We start from the raw sequence: 7,801 nt of genomic DNA on the forward strand, positions 1-7,801 counted from the left end.
GGTGGGGCAAGAATTTTGGCGAGGTTGGGGAATTTCTTAATGAAAAACAAGGGGCTTTCAATCAGACAAAGATAGAAAGAAAGAAAGAAAGAAAGAAACATAGAAGTTGAGTGCCCTGGCCTATGATGGAAATCTTTTAAAGCATCTGACCGAGCCACGGAAACGTGCAGGCACAAATTGCAGTAGTAGCTGTATATATAATTTAATTAATGCTTCCTGAAGTCGTGATTTCCTTCCGCCAAATCAATATAGAATTTAATTAATGCTTTGAGAAATTACGCAAAATACTCAAATGTTTTTCCTTGGTAAATAATGATTTCTTACACTTTTTGTTGTTGTTTTTGGTAAGTCGTGATTCCTTGAAAATAGACATATACTCCATCGGTCCCGCATTAGCTGGCTCAGATTTTACTAAGTAAGGATGTATCTAGACACGTGTAAGTATTGGATACATTTGTATCTATACAAATCTAGATCAACTAATTTGGAGCGAAGGTTGTACAAAATATTAATGTTGCTCAGAAATCACAGATTTGCTTCCAACAAACAACTAAAATATTTTTCCTATAGCACTAAAGTGGCATGGACACTTCAATTTTGGCCAACACTCCAGTGTGTGAACACCGACACGCTCGGTCGTTGCAATGTGAGACTGCTACGTCTTCAACATATCTATAATTTTTTATTGCTCCATGTTATTATAGTATCAATCTTGGATGTTTATATACATTTACAAGCAACTTTATATCATTTTTTGGGACTAACCTACTAACTTAGTGCCCAGTACCAATTGTTGTTTTTCTTCTTTTTTGACTTTGCAGTATATGAGTACCAAACGAAGTCTGAATGTCATGATACTTTTTGGAGATTTTTATGGCAATAAGAGACCCTGGAAACTTCGGGGAGGATCGAGAAGACAAAGGAGTGACCCAGTAGGCACCAGGGCGCGCAAGGGGCCTTGGGCGCGCCCTGGCACATAGTGGGGCCCATGAGCCTCTATTTGACCTGACTCCGCCTCTATAAATACTCTAAAATCAGGAAACCTACCAGGGAGTCTACGAAATACTTTTTTCGCTGCCGCAAGCCTTTGTTCTCGAGAGATCCCATCCGGGGACCCTTTCTGGCACTCTGCCGGAGGGAGAAACAATCATGAAAGGGTTCTTCATCACCCTTGATGTCCCTTCGATGATGCATCAATAGTTTACCATAGACCTATGGATCCTAGTTAGTACCTAGATGGCTTCTTCCCTCGTTTTGATTCCCAATACAATGTTCTCCTTGCTGTTCTTGGAGATCTATTTGTTGTAATGACTTTTGGCGGTGTTTTTGCTGGGATCCGATGAATTGTGAGTTTATGATCAGATCTATCCATGAATACTATTGAGTTTTCTCTAAACTCTTTTATGCATGATTAATAAAGCTTTGTATTTCTTCTCCGATTTATTGGTTTGGTTTGGCCAACTAAATTGATTTATCTTGCCATGGGAAGAGGTGCTTTGTAATGGGTTCGATCTTGAAGTGCTCAATCCTAATGACAAAAATGGTAAAAAATGGGGTTTATTCCTACGTGTCTTTATCTAGTCTACATCAGGTCATGTTGCGTAATGCATTACTCTATTTTTCCAGGAACTTAATACACTAGATGCATGTTGGATAGCGGTCGATGTGTGGAGTAATAGTAGTAGATGCAGGCAGGAGTCAATCTACTAATTTTGGATGTGATGCCTATGTACGATCATTGCCTTGGATATGAATATAATTATTTGCTTTTCAATCAATTGCCCAACAGTAATTTGTTTACCCACCATATGTTATTTTCTTGAGAGAAGCCTCTAGTTAAAATATGCCCCCAGGTCTATCTTTTATCATATATTAAAACTAAAAATACCTTGTTGTAATTTCCTTTTATGTATTCTATTTTGTATTTTTGTTCAATCTATATATCAAATACTATACAATTTATCTTGCTCCTAACCGTTGAGGGATTGACAACCCCTCTACGCGTTGGGTTGCATGAATTTGTTGTTTGTGTGCAGGTGTTGTTTACATATTGTTGCTTGGTTCTCCTACTGGATTGATAAGCTTTGTTTCATAACAGAGGGAAATACTTATCTCTACTGTACTGCATCATCCTCTCCTCTTTGAGGAAATCCCAACGCAGCTCACAAGTAGTAAAGACGTCCATTCCGAGTCATGTCGGCTATTTCAATAGTCAAACGCTTCGTCGCAGCTCCCCTCCTCTATCTCCCGTAGGTCCCTAAAAAACTAAGACGAAAAAAAACATTGTTAAAACATGGGTTGTCACCACAGAAACACCTTTCACATCAAGCAGCAGCTCGACATCCCCTCCCACTCCAACACCACACCCTCCAGCCAGCTACTGTGGCGGTCATGGTCGTAGCATCCGTGCAAGCCAGCCCCCACATCCCATCTACAAGCTGCCGCATCGTCGGATGGCGTCCCAGCATCTCTTTTGTTGAGGTGTCATTCCCTGTCCAGGGTGACCATAGTTGCATTATCCCACCCCACCCCTCTCCCAATTTGCCGCTTGGCTGCCAACATCGTATTGCAACAACACATCAGTCGGTACCTCGCATAGTGGCTATGGCCAATCGCCAGAGGCAGCGGCCCATGCTTCAGTTCGCCATATTGAAGCCATGCCATGAAGGGAGAGGTGGAGAAGGAGGCCGACGACGAGCATGGAGGAGTGACTCTACCGGAGAAACTTCCATGTTCATCATCGGTATCACCAACACTCTATTCATCATCAGGATCATCTTCTCCATCAACATCTTCACCAGCACCATCTGATCTTTGAACCCTAGATCATCCCTCTTGCGCAGTCTTTGTATCAAAGTTCATATTGGTACATGTGAGTATATTATGTGTTGATTACACGTTTGTAGTTGATGCATAGGAGAATTATTTGTGAAAGATTGTTATGTCAGATTGTTCTTCATATATTCATCCTACTGATCATTATCCGTACGATGTCTTGTGAGTTGATCCATTAGTTGTTGAGGACACACGAAAAGTCTTAGTGATAGTACTCATGTGAAGTAGATACCATTCAATGTTTCTATTATATGCTGTGTTGTTATTCCTCTACTGGTGTTATGAGAACGTCGATTGTATGACACTTCACCATATTGAGGCCTAGGGGAAGGAATTGTGGAATCAGGTTGTTGATTATGGGTTGCTGGAGTGATAGTAACCCAAACCCAATTTATCAATTGTTATGTGACGGGATGTTTTGGATCCATTTGTTTAAGGTTATGTTAAATTTATCTTGATTACTTCAAATGAAGGGAACGGTGAATCAAATGACAGGCTGACGATTCCACATGAACTAAATGAACTTCGAATGTGGGATAAAAACACACGAACAAAACCCTTTACCGACGGTACAACATCACTTCCACCAACGTGGTTGGTGGTCCTTATCACTATGTCGCCAAGCTGCCCCAGTGACGAATCACTTTCTTCCCATATTAAGCATGGGCCCTTGCTCGGGTCTGGTAAATTCTTATTTCATTCATCGCTTAGAAAGTACTAGCAGATTATGCTTTGTGGAGACCCCGGAATGACACCATCCATGAGGGGAATGCAAGGTGTTGACCTACCAGTTTTCATGTCAAAGACCATGCCCCAATCCCTACCTCTCCCACCGATCCAGTACACACAATCACCCTTGAGTCCTGGAACACCTTCTGCATATATCGACATTGCTTTGTTCCTCCCAACAAACACTAAGTGTCCCCTTAAGTCTGTCAGAATGTCCCAACATGGTAGGCGCTAGGGGTCATACCTCAGAAAAAATATTTTGTCATGTTCGATATGACAACGACCCACTCCTGGCAGCTGCATACTAACCGTGGAGGCTGCATTCCTCCAGATTTGGTATATGTTACAATCGCAGAACACAAGGTTATTAGTGCTAGTGAAAGTCGAGATTGTATTATATGGCGGGGCGAAACTGGTGGCCAAGTCGAACAGTAAGTTGCTTCCCACAGATGAAAACAATGTCTCTATAGTGGTCGGCACTTTTAGATCTGGTGTTGTCCTGTGCATCTAGATGATCCGCTTGTTATGCACTACATGATGTGCTAATGTGTGGCCCTCCAGAATGACAGGTACCCTGCGGCGGCGCTACAGCAGGCGGAGCTTGTGGACATCTCCAAACCGAGTGAGGCAGTAGACCATACCATTTCCGTGGTAGAGGAGGCCAGTGATCTGGTCTCCATCGGCGAGGCGGATGGGGTCGAGGACGGCCCACCTCCCGGCCCCTGCGGCGATGTAGGCAAGCCTATTGATGTCACATATCACAGCGGCCAATAAGTCGTTAGTGGTGGGGTTGGGTGCAAAGACCATCTTGGAGACGAGGCGCCTATCGTAGATCAGCGGGGGCAGGAGGATCTCAGCGGCCATGACAAAGAGGCTGAGCAGACTATGACCGTCGTCTATGCAGACAAAGAGGGCAAGCCATCCGCCGCAGTAGACAAGACAGGTCCAAACACAGGGGATTGTGGTGAGCTTGATGCGTGAGGGTCAAGGCTACAGTGGTACGACGCTTGATTGCGGAGGTGGTGCAGCGCTTGCCGGGGTCGTCGCTGTGGTCCATGAGCAGCGACGAGAATGGTGGCATGAGCGCGAAACGCCTTGTCAGGTAAGTTCCCCGCGCACTCGCGTAGCATTTGAGGGCGTCAAGTCCGTCGGCGATGCGGCAGACAAGCTCCGGCGGAAGGTCTGCCCAGCCACGGCACAACAACATGGCGGGGCAAGAATTTTGGCGAGGTTAGGGAATTTCTTAATGAAAAATGAGGGGCTTTTCCTCACACAAGGAAGAAATAAATAAATAAACAGAGATGTTGAGTGCCTTGGCCTATGATGGAAATCTTTTAAAGCGTTGACTGAGCCACGGAAACGTGCATGCAGAAAATTGCTTGCATAAATTGCTGTAAAAGCTGTATATATAATTTAATGAATGCTTCGAGAAGTCATGATTTCCTTCTGCCAAATCAATATAGAATTTAATTAATGCTTCAACAAATTACTAAAAATACTCAAATGGTCTTCGTTGGTAAATCGTGATTTCTTAGTCTTTCTTTTGTTGTTTTTGGTAAGTCGTGATTGCTTGAAAATAGACATATACTCCATCGGCCTCGCGTTAGCTGGCTCAGATTTTACTAAATAAGGATGTATCTAGACAAACTTAAGTGTTGGATACATTTGTATCTAAACAAATCTAGATCAACTAATTTGTAGCGAAGGTTGTACAAAATATTAATGTTGTTAAGAAATCACAGATTTTCTTCCAACAAACAACTTAAATATTTTTCACGTAGCACTAAAGTGGCATGGACACTTAAATTTTCGCCAACGCTCGGTGTGGAGAAGGAGGCTGACGGCGAGCATGGAGGAGCGACTCAACCGGAGAAACTTTCATGTTCATCATCGGGATCACCAACACTCTTTTCATCATTGGGATCATCTTCTCCATCGACATCTTCACCAGCACCATCTAATCTTCAAACCCTAGATCATCCCTCATGCTCAATATTTGTATCAAAGTTCATATTGGTACCTGTGAGTATTTTATGTGTTGATTACACATTTGTAGTTGATGCATTGGAGAATTATTTGTGAAAAATTGTTATGTTCAGCTTGTTCTTCATATATTCATACCTACTGATCATTATCCATATGATGTCTTGTGAGTTGATCCATTTTTTCTTGAGGACATGCGAAAAGTCTTATTGGTAGTAGTCATGTGAATTAGATAACCATTCAATGTTTTGATTATATTTTGTGTTGTTCTTCATCTAGTGGTGTTATGAGAATGTCGATTGCATGACACTTCACCATATTGAGGCCTAGGAGAAGGAATTGTGGAATCAGTTTGTTGATTATGGGTTGCTAGAGTGATAGTAACCCAAACCCCACTTTATCAATTGTTATGTGAGAGGTTGTTTCGGATCCAATCGTTTAATGCTATGTTAAATTTATCTTGTTTATTTCAAATGTAGGGAACGGTGAATCAAATGGTAGGCCGGCAATTCCAAATGAATTAAATAAACTTCGAATGTAGTATACAAAAAACATGAACAAAACCCTTTACCGACGGTACAACATCACTTCCACCAATGTGGTTGGTGGTCCTTATCACTATGTCGCCAGGCTGCCCTACTGACGCATCACTTTTTTCCAGATTAAGCATGGGCCTTTGCTCGGGTCGGGTAAACTCTTCTTTCATTCACCGCTTAGAATGTACCAGCAAATTGTGCTTTGTGGAAACCCCGGAATTTCGCCATCCATGAGGGGAATGCAAGGTATTGACCTGCCAGTTTTGATGTCATAGACCATGCCGCCATCACTACCTCTCCCACCGATCCAGTACACACAATCACCCTTGAGTCCTGGAACACCTTCTGCATATATCGACACTGCCTTGTTCCTCCCAACAAACACTAAGTGTCCCCTTAAGTCGGTCAGAACGTCCCAACATGGTCGGCGATGGGGGTCATACCTCAGAACAAATATTTTTTCATGTACGATATGACAACGACCCACTCCTGCCAGCTGCATACTAACCGTGGAGGCTGCATTCCTCCAGATTTGGTATATGGTACAATCGCAGAACACAAGGTTATTAGCGCTAGTGAAAGTCGAGATTGTATTATATGGCCGGGCGAAAGTAGTGGCCACGTCAGACAGTAAGTTGCTTCCCACAGATGACAACAATGTCTCTAGAGTGGTCGACACTTTTAGATCTGGTGATGTCCCGTGCATCTAGATGATCCGCTTGTTATGCACTACATGATGTGCTAATGTGTGGCCCTCGAGAATGACAGGTTCCCTGCGGCGGCGCTACAGCAGGCGGAGCATGTGGACATCTCCAAACCGAGTGAGCCAGTAGACCATACCATTTCTCTGGTAGATGAGGTCGGTGATCTGGTCTCCATCGGCGAGGCGGATGGGGTCGAGGACGGCCCACCTCCCGGCCCCTGCGGCGATGTAGGAAAGCCTATTGATGTCACATATCATGGCAGCCAATAAGTCCTTAGTGGTGGGGCTGGGTGCAAAGACCATCTTGGAGACGAGGCGGCTATCGTAGATCAGCGGGGGCAGGAGGATCTCAGCGGCCATGACGGGGTGGAATAGGCTGAGCAGACTATGACCGTCATCGATGCAGACAAAGAGGGCAAGCCATCCGCCGTAGTAGCCAAGAAAGGTCCTAACACAGGGGATTGTGGTGAGCTTGATGCGTGACGGTCAAGGCTACAGGGGTACGACGCTTGACGGCGGCGGTGGTGCAGCGCTTGGCGGGGTCGTCGCCGTGGTCCACGAGCAGCGACGAGAATGGTGGCATGAGCGCGAAACGCCATGTCAGGTAAGTTCCCCGCGCACTCGCGTAGCACTTGAGGTCATCAAGTCCGTCGGCGATGTGGCAGACAAGCTCCGGCGGCAGGTCTGCCCAGGCACGACAAGACAACATGGCGGGGCAAGAATTTTGGCGAGGTTAGGGAATTTCTTAATGAAAAATGAGGGGCTTTTTCTCACACAAAGAAAGAAAGAAATAAATAAACACAGAAGCTGAGTGCCCTGGCCTATGATGGAAATCTTTTAAAGCGTTGACTGAGCCACGGAAACGTGCATGCAAAAAATTGCTTGCATAAATTGCCGTAACAATTGTATATATAATTTAATTAATGCTTCGAGAAGTCATGATTTCCTTCCGCCAAATCAATATATAATTTAATTAATGCTTCAACAAATTACTAAAAATACTCAAATGTTTTTC

At 44.0% G+C, this 7,801-nt stretch overlaps 1 pseudogene; it reads right to left on the minus strand.

Annotated features, from left to right (window-relative positions):
• Positions 1-3,531: 3,531 nt before the first annotated feature.
• On the minus strand, positions 3,532-4,771 carry LOC123076701 (uncharacterized; annotated as a pseudogene).
• Between the last annotated feature and the right edge of the window lie 3,030 nt (positions 4,772-7,801).

This window comes from Triticum aestivum, chromosome 3D (assembly GCF_018294505.1).
Source record: "Triticum aestivum cultivar Chinese Spring chromosome 3D, IWGSC CS RefSeq v2.1, whole genome shotgun sequence".
NCBI lineage: Eukaryota > Viridiplantae > Streptophyta > Magnoliopsida > Poales > Poaceae > Triticum > Triticum aestivum.